The sequence below is a fragment of the Pongo abelii genome, chromosome 14, assembly GCF_028885655.2.
Source record: "Pongo abelii isolate AG06213 chromosome 14, NHGRI_mPonAbe1-v2.0_pri, whole genome shotgun sequence".
NCBI lineage: Eukaryota > Metazoa > Chordata > Mammalia > Primates > Hominidae > Pongo > Pongo abelii.
The window spans coordinates 86,803,406-86,828,044 of NC_071999.2; the positions used below are offsets into that span (position 1 = coordinate 86,803,406).

General features: G+C 34.8%; 1 long non-coding RNA gene across 1 annotated transcript; it reads left to right on the plus strand.

Annotated features, from left to right (window-relative positions):
• Positions 1-19,234: 19,234 nt before the first annotated feature.
• Positions 19,235-23,505, plus strand: LOC129049692 (uncharacterized). The gene is made up of 3 exons (XR_008512946.2): positions 19,235-19,357; positions 21,311-21,490; positions 23,071-23,505. It is a non-coding gene; the product is annotated as an uncharacterized LOC129049692 (long non-coding RNA).
• The last annotated feature ends 1,134 nt before the right edge of the window (positions 23,506-24,639 follow it).

Consider the following 24,639-nt stretch of genomic DNA (forward strand, 5'->3'; position numbering starts at 1 on the left):
GAAATTCTGGAATTGGAAAATTTACTAAAGAAATTTCAAAATATAGTTGGAAGCTTTACTAACAGACTAGACCAAGAAGAAAAATTTTCAGACCCTGAAGATCTGTTTTTTGAATTAACCTAGTCAGACAAAAATAAAGAAAAAAATTGTCTTTAAATAAACAAAACTTTAGAGAAATATGGGATTACCTAAGTTGACCAAAGCTATGACCAAAGCTTATAAAGCATTCTTGAGAGAGAAGAAAAAGTAAGCAAATTGAAAAAATATATATTTGAGAGAATAATTCAGGAAAATTTCCCTAGTCTTCCCAGAGAGGTAGACACCCAGATACAAGAAATTTAGAGAACACCTGTAAGATAATGCACAAGAAAAACTTCACCAAGACATATGGTCATCAGACTATTCAAAGTCAACACTAAAGAAAAAAATCTTAAAGGCAGCTAGATAAAAGGGTCAAATCACCTATAAAGGTACACCCATCAAACTAACAGTGGATTTCTCAGCAGAAACCTTACATGCCAGAAGAGATTGTGAGCCTACTTTTAGCTTCCTTAAAGAAAAATAATGCCAGCCAAAATTTTATATCCTGCCAAACTAAACTTAATAAATAAATGAGTAATCAAGTCACTCCCACACAAGGAAATGCTAAGGGCAATTGTCACAATGAGACTGGTCCTAGAAAAAATACTCAGAGCAGTTCTAAATATGGAAATGAAAAGATGATACTTGCTACAATAAAAGCACTCATAAATACAAAGTACACATATCCTGTAAAGCAAATACACTATTGAGACTACAAAGCAACTACCCAAAAACACTATGACAGGAACAAAACCTCACATGTCAATATTAACTTTGAATGTAAATGGCCAAAATACTCCACTTAAAAGATGTAGATTGGCAAATTGGATAAAAATAAAAACCCAACCATCTGCTGCCCTCAAAGGACCCTTAATGAATAATGACACCCACAGGCTCAAAGTAAGAGAAAAATATGTTATGCAAATGGAAAACCAAAAAGACCAGGCATTGTTATTTTTTTACTATATAAAACAGACTTTAAATCAACAACAGTAAAACAAAACAAAACAAATTAAAGAAGGACATTATATAATGATAAAGGGGTTACTTCAACAAGAACATTTAACTATCTTAAATATACACACAGCCATCAGCGGAGCACACAGATTTATTAAAGAAACACTGCTAGACCTAAGAAAAAGAGATAGATAGCTATATACTATAGTGTGGGAATTCAACACCCCAGTGACAACACTAAACAGATCTTGGAAGTAGAAAACTAACAAAGAAACTCCGGATATAAATTAAACTCTTGACCAAATTGACCTAATATATATCTATAGAACATTCTACTCACCAACTGCAGAATATACATTTTTCTCATCTGTGCATGAAACATTCTCCAAAATTGACCATATACTTGGTCACAAAGCAAGTCTCAATAAATTCAAAAGAATCAAAATCATATCAAGTATTTTCTTAGACAACAGTGTAAAAAATAGAAATCAATACAAAGAGGAACTCTCAAAACTACACAAGGACATGGAAAATAAACAGGTTGCTCCTGAATGATTTTTGAGTAAACAACAAAATTAAGGCAGAAATCAGAAAAAAAATTGAAACAAATGAAAATATATACACAGCATATACACAGTAACACTTGGGATACAGCGAAAGCAATGTTAAAAGGAATGTGTATAGTGCTAAATGTCTATTAAGAAGCTGGAAAGGTCTCACATTAACACAAAAAAGTTAACACTGCACTTCAAGGAACTAGAGAAACAAGAACAAACCAAAGCCAAGGTAACACAAGAAAATAAATAACAAAGATCAGGGCAGAACTTAATGAAATCGGAACCAAATAAATCATATGATGTATCAACAAAATGTAAAGTTGGTTTTTTGAAAAGGTGGTAGAATTGGGTGATCCGAAAGAGGAGATGTAGTCAGCCAACAAGAAGACCTGGGGAAGAATCTCTCAGGTAGAGGGAGAACAAATGCAAAAGTCTTGAGGTGGGCATTCATGAGTGGCTATGAAGGAAGAAACAGGAGCCAGCATGCCTAAGAAGAAATAAAATTGATGGACCACTGCCTAGATTAATGAAGAACAAAAGAGAGAATATTTTAATAAGCTCCACCAGAAATGATACCCATGATGTTACAACTGATACCACAGAAATATATGTAAGATTATCATTGACCATTATGAACATCTCTATGTTCACTAACTAGAAAACCGGGAGAAAAAGGATAAATTGCTAGATACAACCTCCCATGATTGAATCAGGAAGAAATTTAAATCCTGAACATAACAATAATGAGCTATGAAGTTGAATCAGTAATAACAAATCTACTCACTAAAAGAGTCCTGTATTAGATAGACTCACACCTGATTTCTACCAGCTATGCAAGAAAGGTCTAGTACCCATCTTACTGCAAGAGTTCAAAAAAATTGTCAAAGAGGGACTTCCTGATACCAAAATCTGGCAAAGACCCAAGAAAAAAAAGAGGAAACCTCAGGCAGAAATCCCAGATGAACAACCTCCAAAAATTTTCAACAAAATACTAGCAAACTGAATCCAGCAGAACTTCAAAAACATAATTCATCATAATCAAGTGTGTTTTATTCTGGGGATGCAGGGATGTTTTAATACAGATTAATAAATCTGATTCACCACTAAACAGAATTAAAAGCAAATTAGAAGCAAGTGCATATGATTATCTTTATAGACACAGAAAAAGCATTTGATAAAATCCAACATCCTTTCATGGTAAAAACCTTCAACAAACTAGGCATTGAAGAAACATAACTCAAAATAATAAAAGCCGTATATGACAAACCCACAGCCAGTATCACACTTAACGGGAAAATGTCAAAAGCATTTTCTCTAAGAATTGGAACAAGACAAAGATGTCCAGTCTCACCACTCCTAGTCAACATAATATTGGAAGTATTAACTACAGCAATCAGGCAAGAGGTAAAAATAAAAGGCATCAAAATTGGAAAAGAAGAAGTCAAATTATCTCTGTTTACTGATGACTAGATCTACCTAGAAAACTTTACAAATTCCTCCGAAAGCCTCCCAGACTTGATGAACAATTTCAGTAAACTTTCAGAATACAAAATTAATTCACAGAAATCAGCTGTATTTATATGCACCAAAAATGCTCAAGCTGAGAACCAAATCAAGAATACAATCCCATTTAAAATAGCCACAATAAAATTACCAAGCAATTCATTTAACCAAGGAGGTGAAAAACTTCTACATGGAAAACTACAAACACTGATTTAAAAAATTGTAAATGACACAGACAAATGGAAAAACATCCCATGCTCATGGATAGGAAGAACCAATATTATTAAAATAAATATACTGTTCAAAACAATCTAAAAATTCAAAGCTATCACTAATTCCAATGTCACTGTCAATTCCAAATTAGTACTGAACATAGATGCATGACTGCCCTTCTTAATCTGAGTCATTTACCAGTAATACTGTCATTCTTTTTACTTTCCCCTTATGCATTTTTCTTAAGCTTAAAATAAGCTAAATTAATCCTGCTTTCCCCCAAAGCCATTGTCTGCAATATACTCATGTATTTAGAATGATCATCCCAAGGAATCCCACCTGTTTTGTTGGCTAGTGACATTTTAAAACTCACTCTGAGTGTATCTTCTTGAGATTCTTTTACCCATCACAATTATTTCTCCACTCACTTGATTAAAAAAATAGAGCAAGTTAAGGGCCTCACATTACTTAATGTATTACAGGCTTCATATATAAATGCACTCCCACTATTGGATTCCTACCTCCTACTTTGTCCTCTGTGCCGTTAGTATTTTGTAGAGACCCATGAAATTGTACACTTTATTATCATCACCAGAGGTTTTTTTTGTTTTGTTTTTTTAATTTTTATTTCTTTTTTGAGACAGAGTCTCGCTCTGTCACCCAGGCTGGAGTGCAGTAGCGTGATCTTGGCTCACTGCAAACTCTGCCTCCCGGGTTCACTCACCATTCTCCTGCCTCAGCCTCCCTAGTAGCTGGGATTACAGGCGCGTGCCACCACGCCCGGCTAATTTTTGTATTTTTAGTAGAGACGGGGTTTCACTGTGTTAGCCAGGATGGTCTCGATCTCCTGACCTCGTGATCCGCCTGCCTCGGCCTTCCAAAGTTCTGGGATTATAGGCAGGAGCCACCGCGCCTGACCTGTCAACACCAGACTTTTAATTGTCAAAGGCAGATTGTCTAATTTGCTTGTTCCACAGCATATTAGTCCATTTTCATGCATCTGATAAAGACATACCTGAGACTGGGAGGAAAAAGAGATTTAATGGACTTACAGTTCCACACGGCTGGGGAGGCCTCATATGGTGGAAGGCAAGGAGGAGCAAGTCAGGTCTTACACGGATGGTGGCAGGCAAAGAGAGAGAGCTTGAGGAGCTCTCATGAGACTTATTCACTATCATAAGAAAGACCCGCCCCCATGATTCAATTACCTCCCACTGGGTCCTTCCCAGTACATGTGGGAATTGTGGGAATTACAATTCAAGATGAGATTTTTGTGGAGATACAGCCAAACTGTATCACTCAGTTTAGCACAAAAGAAAGTAAATAGATCCAGAAGAAAATAAGTGGCAAAATTTGTAAAGGGAAAATGCTATGCTAATAATCTATCTTTATCAACTTTATTGAATTAAATTTCTATGGAATAAATTATCCTTTCTAAGTACACAGTTTAGTGAGATTGACAAATGTGTGCAGTCATGTTATCATGACCACAATCAAGATTTAGAATATTTTCATCATCTTAGAAACTTCCCTCATGCCCCTTTGCAGTCAATTATCTGTAGCCTCTTTTGATCCCAAATGCTACTTTGTTTAATGTAATTATAGTTTGGTCTTTTCTAGCATTTCATATTAAGGAGAATATATAGTGTATAGTCTTTATGGCTTGGCTTATTTTACTTAGCATAATGTTTTTGAGATTCATCTATGTTGTGGTGTGTATTAGTAGTTTGTTCCATGTAACTGTTGAGTAGTGTTCCTTTGTATGGATACATCAAAGTTTACTTATCTACTCACCAGTTTGAGGCAATTATGAATAATACTGCTTTGAAATAAAGACCAGTCTTAGTGTTGGCATATGTTTTTATTTCTCTTGGGTAGATAACTAGAAGGGAACTGTATATCAAGTATGCATTTACCTAAAAAAAACTAATAAACAAAAGAAAACATAAGAATAGTCAAAAGGTATATTAAAAGATGCTGAACATCACCAATCATCAGGGAAATGCAACTCAAAGCCACACTGAGATATCCCCTCACATGTTTTAGCATGGCTGTTATCAAAGACACAAAAGATAACAAGTGTTGAGAATGTGGAGGAAATGGTACAATGGTATACTTGTGCTTCAGTGTTGGTGCATATATATTCATAATTATATCCTCCTGCTGAATTGACCCCTTTATCATTTTATAGTGACCTATTTGTCTCTTCTTATACTTTTTATCTTGAGATCTATTTTGTGTAAAATAAGCATAGCTACTCCTACTACTTTTTGTTTTCCATTGGCATGGAATGTTTCTCAATTTGTTTATTTTCAGTCTATGTATGTCTTTATAGCTGAAGTGTGGTCGTTGTAGACAAGAGATCACTTTTCCATTCGGCCACTCAATGTCTTGTGATTTGATAATTTAGTCCATTTTTATGAATCGTTATTATTGATAAGTAGGGACTTACTCCTGCCATTTTGTTATTTGTTTTCTGGTTGTTTTTTAATCTTCTCTTCCATCTTTCTTTCCTTCCTTCCTTCCTGTCTTCCATTTATGTTTGTATTTTTTTTCCTGTCTTCCTTTTAGGGGAGGCATTTTCTCTGCTGGTGTGTTTTAACTTCTGACTTTTTATTTTTTGTGTATCTATTGCATGTTTTTAGATTTGAAGCTTGCACTTATCTTATAGCTCATTATTTTAAAATGATGCCAACTTAACAGTGATTGCACAAACAAATTACCATATAAGCAAAGAGAAAACTAATAAAACCTCTACACTTGAAGTTTGTCTCCTCACTTTTTATATTTTTGTTGTTTTTATTTATATCTTACTATGCTGTCTATGCATTGGAAATTGTAGTTATTACTTTTAATCAATTCATCTTTTCATGCTTTCTACTTAAGATAGCAGTAATTTATATACCACACTTACATCTTTATAATATTTTGTGTTTTCTGTGTACTCACTATTCACAGATAGTTTTACACCTTCAGAAGATTTATTATTGCTCACTCACATCTTTTTCTTCGGATTGAAGAAGTCTCTTTAGCATATTTTTGTAGGACAGATCTGGTGTTGATCAAATCTCTTAGCTTTTATTTGTTTTGTAAAGTGTTTATTTCACCTTCATGTTTTAAGGATATTTTTCCCAGATATACAAATTATAGGGTAAATGTTTTTTCAAAACTTCAGAACTTTATGTCGTTACTCTCTCTCCTGGCCTGTAAGGTTTTCACTGAAAAGTCTGCTGTAAGTTGTATGGAAGCCCCATTTTATGTTATTTATTTCTTTTCTCTTGCTGCTTTGAGGATCCATCCTTCATCCTTTGGGGATTTGATTATTAAATGCCTTCAGGTATTTTTCTTTGTGTTAAATTTGCTAGGTGTTCTTTAACCTTCTTGTACTTGAACACTGTTATTTTTCTCTAGGTTTGAGAAGTTCTCTGTTATTGTCCTTTTGAATATAAGTTTTAGCTCTCTCTCCCTCCTCTTTAAGGCCAATAAGTCTTAAATTTGCCCCTTTGAGGCTGTTTTCTAGATCTTCAAGGTGTGCTTTATTCCATTGTATTATTTTTTGTTTTGTCTTCTCCAACTGTGTATTTTCATATAGTGTATCTTCAACCTCACTTGTTTCTTCTGCTTGATCAATTCTGCTATTAAGAGAATCTGATGCGTTCTTCAGCATGTCAGTTGCATTTTCTTTCTTTTTTAAGTTTTTTTTCTTTGAGAAATGGTCTTACTCTCTCACCCAGGCTGGAGTGCAGTGGCATGATCATGGCTTATTGCAGCCTCTACCCCCCAGGCTCAAGTGATCCTCCCAGCTCAGCCTCCCAAGTAGCTGGGACTACAGGCATGTACCACCACACCCAGCTAATTTTTTGTATCTTTTTGTAGAGATAGAGCTTCACCATGTTGCCCAGGTTGTTCTCAAACTTCTGTGCTCAAGCAATTTGGGCTCCCAAAGTGTTGGGATTGTAGGCATGAGGCACTGTGCCTGGCCATCGATTGCATTTTCAACTCCAGAATTTTTGTTTGGTTCTTTCTAATTATTTCAATCTCTTTATAAAATTTTCTAATAGAATTCTGAATTCCTTCTCTGTGTTATCTTGAATTTCTTTGAGCTTCCTCAGCACACATATTTTGAATTCTCTCTCTGAAAGGTCACACATTTCTGCATCTCCAGGATTGGTCCCTGGTGCCTTATTTATTTCATTTGGTGAGGTCATGTTTTCCTGGATAGTCTTGATGTTTGTGGATGTTCGTTGGTGTGTGGGCATTGAAAAGCTAGGTATTTATTGTAGTCTTTGCAGTCTGGGCTTGTTTGTACCTATTCTTCTTGGGAAGGCTTCCAAGGTATTTGAAGGAACTTGGGGGTTCTGATCTCAGTTTTTGGTCACTGCAGCCTTATCTGTATTAGAGGATACCCCACAGTAGGTAATGCTGTGGTTCTTGCAGATTGTAGAGGTACTGCCTTGGTGGTCTTGGATAAGATCCAGAAGAATTCCCTGGATTACCAGACAGAGACTCTTGCTCTCTTTCGTACTTTCTCCCAAACAGAGTTTTTGTGAGCTGAGCTGTCTGGAGATGTGGGAGGGTTGACACAACCACCCCCGTGGTCATCACCACTGGGGCTGCACTTGATCAGACCTGAAACCCGCACGGAACTGAATCTCACCCCAAGCCCACTGTAACTACTACCTGGCCACCACCTATGTTTGCTCAAGGTCCTAGGGCTATATAATCATCAGGCTCTATAATCAGCCAGTCTTGTTCTCTTCTCTTGAAGAGAGGGGACTACAGGCAGGTCCAGAGATGCTCTCTGGGAGCCGGGGTCTGGAGTCAGAAACCCAAGATATCTAGCTAGTACTCTATTCTAGTGCATCTGAGCTGGCACCAAAACAATAAGACAAAGTCGTTCCCACTCTCCCCTCTTCTTTCCCCAGGCAGAGGAGTGTTTTCCATGTCCAACCACCACAGGCCTTTCTGGAGTCCTGCCAGGGTATTGCCAGTGTTCACATAAGGCCCAAAGACTCTTTAGTCAGCTTGTAGTCGGCAAGTGATAAATCCTGCTAGGACTGCATTCTTCCCTTCAGGGCAGTGGGTTCCCTTCTGGCCCATGGTGTATTCTAAAAATACTGTCCAGAAGCTAGGGGCTGGGATGTGGGCCTCGCAACTCTGCTTTGTACCCTATTCTAGTGTGGCTGAACTGGTATTCAAGTGGCAAAACAAAATCCTCCTTAATTTTCTCTCACCTTTCCTCAAGCAGAAGGAAGGACTCTCCTTTGGAGCTGTAAGCTGTGGTGCCTTGGGTTGAGGAAGGGGTGGTACAAGCACTCCCCTGGCCACGTTTGCTGTGTCTCACTAAGTCGTGTGACTCCCAAATCCACTGGCTCCAAGCACAGCACAGCACTAGAACATGCCTGGGAGTTGCAGTCCCTGTGACCTAGACTCCCTTTCAAGTTTATTTAGGGCCCAGACTAATTTAGCCCATGGTGGCCAGCATTGCTGATACTTAAGTTCTGACTACTGGGATGAGCGGTTCCCCTCTTGATAGGGCTGTTCTAAATGTTCCTTCCATGGGCATCAGCAGAGTTCTGCCCAGCACTGTGGGCCTCTGTATTGGCAGCACTGTATTCCCATGCAAAGTCCCACAAGGGCACAGAGTTTCTGTCAGCACCATGTGGCCACTACCAAGGGATGGGGAAAGGGTGATGTCAGAAATTCAAGACTGTCTTTCCTACCCTTTTCAGTACCTCTTTAAGCAATATGAAGTTACACCCAGGTACTGTGATTTCTTACCTGATTTTTGGTTCTCATGAAGGTGCTTTTTTGTGTAGATAGATGTTAAATTTGGTGTTCTTGCGGGGAGGACAATTGATGGAGGCTTCTATTCAGCCATTGCACTAGTCTGTTCCCACACTGCTATAAATACATACCTGAGACTAAGTAATTTATAAAGAAAAGAGATTTAGTTGACTCACAATTCTGCATGGCCGGGGTGGCCTCAGGAAGCTTACAATCATGGTGGAAGACAAGGGGGAAGCAAGGCAAGTCTTACATGGCAGAGGAAAGAGAGTGAAGGGGGAAGTGCTATACTTTTAAAGTATCAGATCTTGTCAGAACTCACTCACTATCATGAGAACAGCAAGAGGGAAATCTGCCCTCATGATCCAATCACCTCCCACCATGCCCTTCCTATAACACATGGGGATTAAAATTTGAGATGAGATTTGGATGGGGACACAGGGCCAAACCATATCAGCCATCTCATTCTGCCTCTTGCCTCCACTTCTTATTTTTCAAATTTGCTCTCTTTGTTTTCTGAAACCACATTATCTGGGTTTCTTTCTGATCTCCTGGGCCCTTCTTAGTCTTCTTTAATGCATTTTGTTCTTTTTTCTGAATTACAATATTGGGGTATCCTTAAGTTCAGTCTTAATCTCTGCCTCTCTGTCCACATTCCTTCACTATCAGAAAATAACTAAGTTATTTGTATATTGTACAGTGTACAAACATTTGTACATTGAAAACTCACACATTTCTGCAGCCAGATCTGACTCATAATTTAAGTGGCAGATATTTTTAGCACTCTCTTGATATAACCACTCAAATAACCGCTCTGTATCTCAAACTTTACATATTCAAAGAAAAATTTTGGTTTCTACTTATGTAATGCTGTTATTTTCCCAAGGTTGTCCCCCCAATAATTACATAATACTTTACTACATATTAGATCAAAAATTTATTAATTATCCCTGATATTTTTTCACCTTCACCTCTCTCACAGATTGAATTCATTAGCAATTTCTAGAAGCTTAAAGTCCAGAAAACATGCTAAATTCATGCACTTGTGTTCATTTCATACCACTATCCTTGTTTATATCATTTTCAAAGTACTTCACCTGCTACATAAACTACATCAATGCCTTCTAACAGATCTGACTATTCCCACTTCCACCATCCTAATCTATTTATTCTTCATTCAGAGACATCATTATCTTCTAAAGTATCATAATGATTTCATAATTACCCCCAATTAATTTGAAAAACTTCAAAGAAAAAATAACTTGAATTATGTATTATTTTCCTATTTAAGTTTTCCAATTCAAATTAATCTCAACAAGAAAAGTCAGTAATAAAATACTTGTCCTATAATAGGCAATCTCAAAAATTAATTATAAAATAATGTCAAGTTGATGCATTCCTGTCAAAGAAGACTATAAGGAAATATTTGGAAATTCATATTCTATTAAGCTATTTTATTAAGTATAGCATATAATGTTATTTTCTTTTGATTTGTGATGATAATATTTGAACACTAGAAATCATGATTCAGTTGAAAATTTTCTTTTCAATAAATACTTATCCATGTATTGCCCAAAATCTTTAACATGACTTTGACAGAAATCCCTTGAGAACGTATCAGAGCTATATATAACTCACTTTTCCACAGATAAAACAATTATATAAAAACAATTGTTTTTATTTTAATGGTAAGGTTTATTAGAGTTAGAATTTTTATGTTACCATGGTGTGAAAATGTTGTTTTTGCTTTAACCAAAATGTCAGAGTGTTTCATGAAATTGAACCAATAATGTGTCAACTGTGATAGCTATGGAAAACTAGTTCTTGGGCTACTAAGGACCATTCTTCTGTCCTTTCAAAAAGGTGAACTACTTCACTGTATACGCCAGGTTTTTATCAAAATTCTTTGCTCCATTTATAACTTTAGCAGAATTATATTTAGAAGGGTATTTTGCCTGAATCTTACCTTCTTCCCTAGAAAAATCAGCACATGGGTGCTCATGTGCCCTGCCTGTTTTTTAGAGATAATAAATGTGAGGTGCAACAACTTGCCCCTAAAATTAGAAAGCACACTACAGAGCACTGGATCACAAGCATCTTCATGGATGTAAAAGAACTTGACTCTTCACTGGTTTTCATCTCCTCTCGGGGAAACATTTGCCTAAACAGAGCCTCCAGGATACTTGTTACTTCCAGCCCAATACAATTACAATTAGTAAAATATCACCAATTCAATAGTACAATATTCTGTGGAATGCAAGATAATAATATGCCCAGTGGACTAATTTATGGTAAAGAGCAGGAGAATAAATATTGTCCTGGGGCAATACAGAGAATGTGCATTGTCCCGTAAAGACAAACAGGTTTTTATTGTTTTTATTGATGGGGACTGAAGAGAATACATGTGTTAGATCAGTAACGACATTACAAATGATAAAGGCTATGTCGATCTGCTCTGGTAAACACACAACATCCAGCATGGTGGTTTAGGATTATCATAGCCCATTGTCATCTGCCACAATCCATCTGGTTTTCAAAAGAGAGGCGAGACAACCTATTTTTTAAGTCTTTTAATAAGTTAAGTTGCATTAACTTCTGCAACTCTTTCCAGAATGTGAGTTTTTAAAAAATTACTATTTATTCTAGTGGTACAATCCTTCTTGGAACCATTTGTAATTAGGTTCCTTTATAGCCCTGTCAGATCCTGAACTAAATTTTCAGTGCAGTCTTTTCTGTGGCTATAAGAGACAATATATTAGAGTCTGCCCCTAAAATCCATGGGTAAGAACTATTGACTTTTCACAGTATGAAATGAGTTGCCCAGTGGGTTTTCTAAGCCCACTTTGTCATTTTGCAAAAATTTCAATGTCATTTCAATTGTCATTGCATTTCAATTCGAAACTACTGACTTTTCACAGTATGAAATGGGTTGTCCAGTGGCTTTTTCAAGCCAACCTTGTCGTTTTGCAAAAATTTCAATGTCGTTTACAGAAGCCAACCATCTCTAAAATCCATATAATTATCATTGCCATCACACAAGTCAACTGCAACAACCACTGCTCTTTCCAACACTTCAGCTTCTGCCTGCACCCACTCCCAATTAAACATGTTAAAGCCTCAGTAGCTTTATTGCCACTTTACGACAGAGATTATCACCATCTCACCTCTAAAAGCCAATGGTGTCCACATTACCATCAGTCCATTGAATTATTCCACTCTAAAGTCCTATTGAAAGTAACTATTGTTAAAGGTGAATTTATTAACGACTGTCCTAACTGGTGTACTTAGAAAGAAAAACGTATTTTTTCCTACACCCACTGGCCAAAACTTACTCCTTTGAAGCACTAACTGTGCATTAGGGTGCTGAACAGAACCACGGAATTTTAGAGCTTAGGAGGCAGAAGATATGACATGTGCAAGGCAAGGAACTGTGGAGTTTATACACATAGGTGGAGATCACCTAGAGTTGAAATATATATCAGTTACTGAAGTGAAAACAAAATTACTGAGGATCTCAAGGACAGAAGCCAAGAGATTCTGAGGTGGCCCAGTAAAAGTTTTCTGATACATATACTACTCAACAGATTTTAAAATCTCAATCAATCACAATCAAGGTAAGTGAAAAGAAATATACATTTGGAAATAGTAAAGTAAAAAAGCACAGATAAAAAAGGAAATATCATAAAGACACCCTGAGAGATAGAAGGAACAGCCATTAAAAGGATAATTCAATTTCACGGCAGCATAAAATGCCAAATGAGAATGAAATATCATCTTCCATATTTTTAGAGAAAATAAACTGTCCAGCTTTAATTTTAGACATATAAAAGATCTTTTAAGAATGAAAAATACTTTTAGATCAAGCTTAGGGTATTTGCATTATGGTATCTTCAAAAAGGAAATTCTAAGAGATGCTATTTCAGGACACAGAGAAGTATTTTAAAATGGAAGATTTTAGATAGAATAGGAATAGAAAGAACAAAAATATAGATGTGTTCAAGAATCCAAAGAAATATTGAGGGTAACATAAAATTAGATTGTCATATGTAAATTGAAAAGCAAAACTAAAATACAAAGCAACAATAGCGTATCAAAAGGGGTTGAAAGACAATGTCCTTGTATTATTATATAAAGACAAAAGTTCTTCTATTATTTTACAGATATTGATTAGTTTTAGGCCTTACTAAATTAATTATTTATACTGCAGTTCTTGAGATAACCATTCAAACTAGAAATATTGTTCATCATTACAAACCAAGAGGAGAAAAATATTAAAATAAAATTAGTTCAAAAGAATAAAAAAAAGAAAAAGAAACGGGAAAATAGAACACATAAATGAGTTAATAGGTATAAACTCAAATATGTAAAAAATATTATAATTATCAGTAACACAACTAGTATTTCTAACAAACATATATTATATATAGTCTTCTTCCAAGCAGGGCTTAGACACTCCCTTTGGAGACTGATACTAAATTTCATGTGTAAGTCACGTTTAAAACTCAATTGTCTTCCAGTGTTACATAGCAAAATCACTTTTGCCAACAAACACATTCAGTCCTTTCACCTACAGCTGCCTTTCAGTTATATCCATGAAAAACTATGTGTCTTTAAAAGTGAGTGTTTGCCAAACTTGTGTATTGAAAATCACACCATACTCTAAATTCAGGATGGTTATTAGACAAAAATAACACACATCTGGATGTGCAAGAACTGGAAGTTAAGCATGCATTTAGTTCAATGGTCTAAATAATAATTTTATAACATACTTGGAATTAAGTAATCTCATACTGTCTGAAGGAAGAGAAAACTGGTAATACCTTCCAGAAGGTGATCAGAAAATATGTATAAAAGCCTTTAAAATGTTCATGCCCTTTGACTTTGCAATCCTTTTATTAGGATTCTACCCCAATATGATAGAGTTACAAACAAACATTTGTAAAGAATACTATATTGTAATATTCAAGAAGCTTTGAAAACTAATCATTCATAAATATCTTACACAAGTTGTATTACATAAGCACCATTAAAATCATGTAAAATTATATCACATTTTAAAAATATTTAACTATTTAAGTTATAAAACATGCTCCAGTGAAGCACCCAGATATAAAAGCAAATATTATTAGAGCTAAAGAGAGAAATAGGCCCCAATACACTATTTATTGGAGACTTCAACACTCCACTTTCAGCTAGGGAAAGATCTTCCAGACAGAAAATCAACAAAGAAACATTGGACTTAACCTGCACTATGGGCCAAATGGATCTAATAGGTATTTAAAGAATATTTCATCCAACAGCTACAAAGTATACAATGTTTTCCTCATCATATGTATCATCCCTAAGTATGGGTGTTAAGATGTTAGGTCATGAAACAAGTCTTAAAACATTCAAAAAAAAAAAAAAAAAAAAAACAGAAATAGCATCAAGCATCTTCTCTCTGACCCCAATGGAATAAAACTAGAAATTAATTACAAGAGGAATTTTGGAAACTATAAAAACACATGGAAATCAAACAATATGCTTCTGAATAACCAGAAGGTCAATGAAGAAATCAAGAAACAAATTGAAAAAATTTATTGCAACAAACAGTAATGAAAACATACTAAAACCTTTGAACTTCTGTAGTTTCAGTTTAATGGGATATGGCAAAAGCAAAACTAAAGAGGAAAGTTTATAGCTGTAAGTGTCTACATCAAAAAAGAGAAAATGCATCACATAAACAATCTAATGATGCATCTTAAAGAACTACAAAAGCAACAACAAACCAGCCCAAAATTAGTAGAAGAAAAGAAATAATAAAGATCAGAGCAGAAATAAATGAATTTGAAATGAAGAAGACAATGCAAAAGATTGATGGCATAAAAAGTTGGTTTTTTGAAAAGATAAACAAAATTGAAAAACCTTTAGCTAGACTAAGAAAAAAAAAGAGAGAAAATACAAAGAAATAAAATTAGAAATGAAAGAGGAGACATTACAACTGATACTACAGGAAATCAAAGCATCATTATGGCTACTACGAGTAACTATATGTCAATAAATTGGAAAATCTGGAAGAAATAGACAGATTTTTAGATACATACTACTTAGAAAGATTGAACCAGGAAGAAATTGAAAACCTGAATAGACCAGTAACAAGTAATGAGATGGAAGCTGTAATAAAACTTCTCCTAGTACAGAAAAGCCTGGGATCTGATGTCTTCACAGCTGAATTCTCGCAAACATTTAAAGAACTAATACCAATCCTACTCAAGTTACTCTGAAAGATAGAGGAGGAGGAAATACTTCCAAACTCATGCTACCAGGCCAGTATTACCCTGCTACCAAAAACCAGACAAAGACGCATCATAAAAAAGAAAACTACAGGAAAATATCTCTGATGAATATTGATGTAAAAATCTTCAACAAAATATTAACAAAGTAAGTTCAATAATGCATTGCAAAGATCATTTATCATGACCAAGTGGGATTTTCCCTGGAATGCAAACATGATTCAACATACACAAATCAATCAATATTCTACATCATATCAACAGAAAGAATGATAAAAATCATGCGATCATTTCAGCTCATGCTAAAAAAGCATCTAATAAAATTCAACATTTTCTTCTTAGTAGAATAAAAGATCACAGTATGATAAAAATCCTCAAAAAATTGGGTATAGGAGGAACATACCTCAAAATAATAAAAGCCATATATTACAGATCACAGCTAGTATTATGCTGAATGAGGAAAAACTGAGAGTCTTTCACTTAAGATCTGGAAAACAACAAGGATACCCACTTTCACCACTGTTATTTCACATAGTACTGGAAGTTCTAGGTAGAGCAGTCAGACAAAAGAAAGAAATAAAGGACATCCAAAATGGATGGAAGATGTCAAATTATCCTTGTTTGCAGATGATATAATCTTATATCTGAAAAAACCTAAAGACTTCATACAAAATCTATTAGAACTGAAAAACAAATGCAATAAAGTTGCAGGATGAAAAACTAGCATGCAATAATTCAGAAATTCTATATGCCAATAGTGAGCAATTTGAAAGAGAAATAAGAAGGTAATCCCATTTACAATAACCACAAATAAAATTTAATACCCAGGAATTAATTTAATCAAACACATAAAAGCTCTCTATAATGAAAACTATAAAACACTGATGAAATAAATTGAAGAGGATCCCCCAAAACTGATAAATTTTATATGTTCATGGATTGGAAGAATCAATATTATTAAAACGTCCATATTACCCAAAGCAATCTACAGATTCAATGCAATCCCTGTCAAAATACCAATTACATTCTTCAAAGGAATAGAAAAAAAATTCCTAAAATTTATATAGCCAAAGCTATTTTGAGGGAAAAAAAACCCTGGAGGAATCACATTACCTGACTTCAAATTGTACTACAGAGCTATAGTAATCAAAACAGCATGGTACTGGCATAAACAGAAACACATAGGCTGATGAAACAGAATAGAGAACCCAGAAACAAATCCACAAACTCACAGTAAACTCATTTTTGACAAAGATGCCGAGAACCTATGCTGAAGAAAATACAGCCTCTTCATTAAATGGTGCTAGGAAAACTGGATATCAATATGCAGAAGAATGAAACTAGATCCTTATCTCTTGCCATATACAAAAGTGAAATTAAAATGGATTAAAGACTTAAATTTAAAACCTAAAACTTTGAAACTACTACAAGAAAACATTGGGGACAATCCCCAGGACATTGGTCTGGGCAAAATTTCTTGAGTAATACCACACAAGCACAGGCAATCAAAGCAAAAATTGACAAATGGTATTACATCAAGTTAAAATGCTTTTGCATAGCAGAGGAAACAATCAACAAAGTGAAGAGATAACAGACAGAATGGGAGACATGTTTGCAAACCACCCATCTCACAAGTGATTAAGAATTAGATATATAAGGAGTTCAAACAATTCCATAGGAAAAAGGTACTAATTAGATTTTAAAAAGAGGCAAAAGAATTGAATGGACATTTCTCAAAGGAAGACATACAAATTGCAAACAGGCATATGAAGAGATATTTAACATCATTAATCATCAAAGAAAAGCCAATCAAAACTACAATGAGATATATTTTCTCCCCAATTAAAATGGCTTATATCCAAAAGGCAGGCAATAACAAATGCTGGCAAAAATGTGAAGAAAAGTGAATCTTTGTACACTGTTGGTGGAAATGTAAGTTAGTACAACCACTATGGAGAACAGTTTGGGGATTACTGAAAAAACTAAAAATAGAGCTAGCATATGATCCAGCAATCCCACTGCTGAGTATATACCTAAAGAAAGAAAATCAGTTGATTGAAGAGATATCTGCACTCCCTTGTTTGTTGCAGCATTTTTCACAATAGCTAAGATTTGGAAGCAACCTAAATGTCCATCAATAGATTAATGGATAATGAAAATGTGGTACATATACACAATGGAGCACTATTCAGCCATTAAAAAAAAAAAAAGAATGAGATCTGTCATTTGCAACAACATGAATGGAACTGGAGGTCATTGTGTTAAGTGAAAGAAGCCAGGCACAGAAAGAAAATCTTCACATGTTCTCAATGATTTGTGGCAGCTAAAAATTAAAACAGTTGAACTCATCAAGATAGAGAGTAGAAGGATGGTTACCAGAGGCTGGGAACAGAGGGACAAGAGGGTGAAGATGGTTAATGGGTACAAGGAAATAGTTATAAAGAATGAATAAGACTTTGTATTTACTAGTACAACATTGTTACTGTAGTCAATAATAATTTTATTGTATATTTTAAAATAATTAAAACAGTGTAATTGGATTATTTGTAACACAAAGGATAAATGCTTGAGGTAATGGATATCCCATTTATCCAGATGTGATTATTATGCATTACATGTCTGTATCAAAATATCTTATGTACCCCATAAGTATATATGCTTATTATGTACACATAAAAATTAAAAATAATAAAATAGATAATGAAATATTTAAAAAATGAAATTCATTTTGGAAAGGAAGAGGTAATGATTTATCTCTACTTATAGATAAGATGACCTTCTATATATAAAATCCAAAGAAATACACACACAAGCATAAGCAAACATCCCCACAGCTGATTATGTCTAATATGTCTAATAAATTCAGTAAGGCTGCAGAATACATAATTAGCATACAAAGAACAATAATAATTCCCTATACTAATAGTGAAGAACATAAAAATTATGTGAAGAAAACAATTCCATTTCCCATGGCATCAAAAAATAAATAAAACAAAGAAATAGATTTAGCAAAAGAAATTCAAGGCTTGTGCACTGAAAATTACAAAATATTGTTGAAGGTGAGAAAATATCTAAACAAACATAAAGCAATTCCATGTTCAGTGACTGGTCAACTTAACATCATTAAAATTGAAATACTCCACAAACTAATCATATTGTGGATTCAAACAATCCCAAACAAATTCTCATTTTTTTATGTCTGTGGAATGTTAGAAGCTAATACCAAATTTTGTATGGAAATGTAAAGGATGCAGAATATTTTAAGCAATCTTTAAAATTAGAACAAAATTAGAAGACATATTTCTCCTAATGTCATAACTTAGGAAAACATTTTCGTAATAAGGACAGTATGGTAGTAGAGTAGAAGAGATATTTACACCTATGGAAAAGAAGTGGCATCAAAAAATAAACACTTACGTTCATAGTAAAGGTATTTTTGACAAGGGTACGAAGGCAACTCAAGTGGGAGAGTAATAGTCTTTTAACCATGTGGCTGAAATAATTGGTTATCCATGCAAAAAAAAAAAAAAATGAAGTTGGACTCCTACCTTGCACTATGTATAAAAATGAACTTAAAACTGACAATTGACCTAAATGTGAGCGCTAAAACTATACAAATTAAAACAAAACATAGGAGTAAATCTGTGAGGTTGGGTTAGACAATGATTTCCTATATATGACACCAAAAGTACAAGTAACCAAAGACAATATATAAATACTTTGGATTTCATCACAATCATTTGCGACAACATGGAAAAACATGGAAGACATCATGCTAATTGAACTAAGCTGGGCACAGATTGACAAATTCCACATGAGCTCATTTAAATGTGGAATCTAAAAATGTTGATGTCATAGAAGTAGAGAGTAAAACCGTGGTTACCAGAGGTTGAGGTTGTTGGCAGGGATTGAGTGACTAGGAGATGTAGATCCCCGGATATATAATTACAGTTAGAAGAAATAAGTTCAAGAGATGTGTTGCACAAGGTAGCTGTATGGTGACTAAAGTTAAGGATGATATATTGTGTTCTTGAAAAATGCATAGACAGTGGATGTTAAGCATTATTATCCCAAAACTATAATTATTTGAGGCAATACATTATTAATTAGCTAGATTAAACTATTACATAATATATACATACTTTAAACTATCATGTTGTACATGACAAATACATAACAAAATTTTGCATTTTAAGAACACCATCTGGAAACTGAAAAGACTGCCCACTTATAATCCCAAAATAGAAACAACTTAAATATGCATCAACTGAAGAAAGGATTAACATATGTGGCATATCCATATATACTGTAGTATACCACAAATGTTATTTGGATATGAAAAGGAATGAAATACTGATACCTATGACAACATGGTTGTACCTAAAGAACATTATGCTAAGTAAAAGAAACCAATCACAAAAGACCACATGATACCATTTATAGTAAAATCTAGAATAGGCTAATCCGTCAAAATAGAAAGTACACTACCGGCTGCCTATGACTGGAGAAGTGGGGATTGAGGAGTAACTCATAAGTATGGGGTTTCCTTCTGTAGTGATGAAAATATACTAAAATTAGGTAGTGATGATGGTTGTATAATTGAATATACTAAAAAAAAGATGAAATGTATACTTTAAACAGATGAATACAAAAGACAAAATAATTACTAATGGTAATATTCCTGTTTATCTGTGCTTGAAATTAATACAAGCTGAATATTTCAATTTTATGGTAATAAATTTCCATCTTATTTAAGGCAGTTTTGATCAAATTTTCCGTCATTTGCAAAAAAGGGTCCTAAGTTTTTTTGTGCTGCTCATAGACATAAAGGCAGAAACAATAGATACTGGGGGCTTCAAAAAGGAAGAGAGAGGGAGGGGGGCAAGGGTTGAAAAACTACCTACTGGATCCAGTGTTCACTATTTGGGCAGCAGGTTCAGTAGAAGCCCAAATCCCAGCATTATGCATTATACCTATGTAACAAACCTGCACATGTGCTCCATGAATCTATAAGTTTAAAAATGTTTTATGTACTGCATACCTAACTTATACAAAGGTAGTTAGGTAATGCCCCAAGAACAGATACCAGAAGGAAACTAAAAATAAAGTTAAGCCATGCTAGTTTTTAATCCCAATGTTAGCTCCAATTAAGTTTGATAAATTTTTTTAGACTACTGAAACAAGGTACACCAAACTAGATTTTTGTTTTTTTAGCATTTGTGGACCATTTTTTTCAAAATGCAGTAGCAAAAAAAGAAACAAACAAACAATCCCAAACATCCCTACAGCTTTCATTTATAAGAAAAAAATGCCATTATTTTTTGCAATACACTGTATAAAGATCAATTTACTTTCATGAATGCATTGGTAAGGCTGAAATTATATTTTCATTAATAGAGTTCTAGGCCTGAAGATTTAATATATGCAATAGAACAGCAATTTTCAATAGCATATCCCTTAAAATTATTGTCACTTTATTGGCTTGAGCTAAACAGAATTATTTAAGATACAAAAGGCTATTTAGATCATTGATTCAATTAGGGCAATTCACCATGTTGTCATTTTTTTATGAACTCTTTAGTATTCTTGTCACACAAGGTGAACCAATACAGTAAATGAATCATTCCAAAAATCTCTATATTAGACAAGTTTCATTATCTGGGACAGAGCAGTTATTTAAATGTCATTAAAACAGGCTTAAAAGAGGACTAAAAGTGAGTAAAAAGCTGAAATAGAAAGAGAGCAACACAGAGAGAGAAATAGTGATTTAGTGATTTTAATAACTATAAAATATTTCTTCCTTTGATTTGCTTGGAGAAGAAGTGATAACATATCTTTCTTCATCTATTGGACTTAAAACATAACTTTGAACATAAAGCTATGGGACTTGAAAATCTTTTCCGGTATACTACTTTTTTGATATTCTTTATCATTCTACAGGTGGGGAGGAGAGAACTCTATGCTAAATACTACTCCTGGAAAAGTGCATTTGCTTCAGAGAAATCTTTATCATAGGTCTCTAACAGGAAGGAACAATAGCATCTTCTATGTGCCGAAGTAGCACAATAATGAACTCTGTTCAAGTGGATCAAAAGCCATCAAGGTCAAAATTAGGCACAGGTGAGGCAGGACATTTCTGATAGAATTGTATATTAGTCCATTCTCACATTGCTGTAAGTACCTGAGACTGGGTAATTTATAAAGAACAGAAATTTAATTGGCTCATGGTTCCACAGGCTGTACAGGAAGTGTGATTCTGGCATCTGCTTGGTTTCTGGGAAGGCCTCAGGAAACTTAAAGTCATGGAAGAAGGTGGAGGGAGAGCAGGCATGTCTTACATGACCAAAGCAGGAAGGAGAGAGAGAAGGGTGGAGGTGCTACACACTTTTAAACAACCAGATCTTGTGAGAACTCTGTCAGAAGAACAGCACTAGGGGAATGGTGCTAAACCATTCTTGGGGACTCCATCCCCGTGATACAATCACCTCCCACCAGGCCCCACCTCCAACACTGAGGATTGCAACTCAACATGAGATTTAGATGGGGACACAGATCCAAACCATATCAAATTTTCACAACTTTCAGTAAAGCTTTATACTTTTTAAGGATATTTAAGTACTTGGAAGTAGAAGTAGAGAGTAAGGGGAATATTGTACAGCCATCACAGCCTTTGTCTACTAAAGAAGTCAGTTCCATGTGACAAATGTTCATTTTAATATTTGCTTCTTCAGTCCATCTGGGGGTGTTTCCTTATTTCTATAAGATGCTGCTTTTCAAATAAATTACCAAAAGCATTCTGGAAATCCAAGAGTAATTGTACGAACTATAAGCATTAGAAAACACAGACATAAGTTGAAAATATTTATGAACCTAAATAGATGTAAAGCTAGTGACTCAGATTTTATAATGTATTCACAGATTATATTTCTTAAATAAAGTAGGCATTTCTATGAAATAAAAACCCTAATAATATATGTTATTAAGAAAAAAACTAGAAAAGGAAGAAAAAAATGATATGTTTGGAAGATGCTGAGGTAAGCTGGTGATAAAATTATCTCCACAGAAAAAGGAATACAAAGAGCAGAAACTGAATAAGCCAGACAATGCCTGAATTTTTTCTGAAAGCACTGTGCAGTTTTGGACTTTGACCTGATTTAATTTTCACCTCTGTTCTTCCTCCCGCTCCTTCTCTTCCTTTAGTTCATCCTCCTCTGCCTTTTACCTCTTTTAAAAATTGCATTTTGCAAACAAATACATGTTTGCCATAAATGAAACTATTTCAGAGTACTATAGAGATCAAAATGAAGGGCTTTCTGCACTGACGGTTAATTCCACCATGTTCCTCAGGTGCAACAGCTGTTAGTAGCATAGACTTCAGTTACCAGTTTCAGGCATTTACCTGTGTATCCGTACAAATGCATTAAAAAATGATGAACACACAGGCAAACTGGTTTGTTTCCATTTTACTTAGCTCTGTAAGGTGTCATGTTTTACATATTCTGCAAATTCTCCCCATGTAAAATACATATAAACCCAGTATTATTTTTAACATCTCCAATATTTTAGTATACTTCAATTTATTTACTACTTGTTCCCAATTCTTGGTGATATCAATGTGTCAAGCTCTTTAAAAAGAACTTTGGTTTATCATCCTCTTTTCACCCTGACCATTTATATGTTCATTTTGCTTTGACAAGCAGGACTTGACTTCTTTCCGCTTCCTGAATCACTTGGAATTGTACCAACAGGTGACTGTTATGCTCAAAAACCAATCCACAAATCATAAAAAGTCACTGGAACTTTTTTCTTTTTTGAAATGGAGTTTCACTCTGTCACCCAGGCTGGAGTGCAATGGTGCGATCTCGGCTCACTGAAATATCTGTCTCCCTGGTTCAAGCAATTCTCCTGCCTCAGCCTCCCGAGCAGCTGGGATTACAGGCGCCCACCACCACGCCCAGCTAATTTTTGTATTTTTAGTAAAGACCAGGTTTCATCATATTGGTCAAGCTGGTCTCAAAACTCCTGACTTTGTGATCCATCCACCGCGGCTTCCCAAAGTGTTGGGATTACAGGTGTGAGGCACTGGCCCTGGCCAGGAACTTCTTAAGATACCATTAACATCTCACAACTATCAGGCAAAGGATTTGATATTAAAACTTTCAAAATTAAAACCATAAAAATTCCTCAACACAGTGTCACTTTTTTAGTCTATCCACTGAATAAAATATTAATTAAAATACATTTATATACAGGGAATACTGCTACAATATTTTTGTACCTGCAGAAAATATAAACAATATAAATGCCAATGAGGAATGGTTAAATAAAGTGGATTCTACTGATAAAAGTGAATATTATGTCAATCCACCCATGTCTTTTGATCTGGGTGAATTATTTTTATTTTTTAATAAAGAAATGAATTCATTATTTTAACCTAAAGTATAATATGTTTGTTTACTAATACATTTTTATTATTTAAATTATAACTATATAAGTTTTCAGAATCAAGTAGCTTTTTTTTTTTTCCTTTTTTCCTTTGACACTCATTCGTTACAGCAAAGCAGCTTTTATTATTTACTTTTTAAAATTTCAACATTTATTTTGGATTCAGGAGATACACATGCAAGTTTGTTACCTAAATATGTTTGTGATGCTGAGGTTAGGATACACTTGATTCTGTCGCCCAGGTACTGAGCACAGTGCCCAGTAGTTAATTTTCAATCCTTGCCCCACTCCCACCCTCCCTCCTTGTATTAGTCTGTTCTCACATTGCTATAAAACAAAACCTGAAACTGGGTAATTTATAAAGAGAGCAGGTTTAATTGCTCATAGTTCCATAGGCTGTACAGAAAGTATTATGCTGGCATCTACTTGGCTTTTGGAAAGATCTCAGGAAACTTAAAATCATGGCGGAAGGCAAAGGAGGAGCCAGCACTTCACATGGCCGGAGCAGGAGCAGGGGGAGGTGCCAAACACTTTTAAATAACCAGATGTCAACCAGAACTCGCTATCATAGGAACTGCACCAAAGGGGAAATCTGTCCCCACGATTTAATCTCTTCCCACCAGGCCCCACCTCCAACACTAGGGATCGCAATTTGACATGAGATTTGGATAGAGACACAGATCCAAACCATATCACCCCTCTAGTAGTCCCCACTGACTATCGTTGGCATCTTTATGTCCATGAGTACTAACATTTAGTTCCCATTTATAAGTGAGGACATACGGTATTTGGTTCTCTGTTTCTGTATTAATTTGTTTAGGATA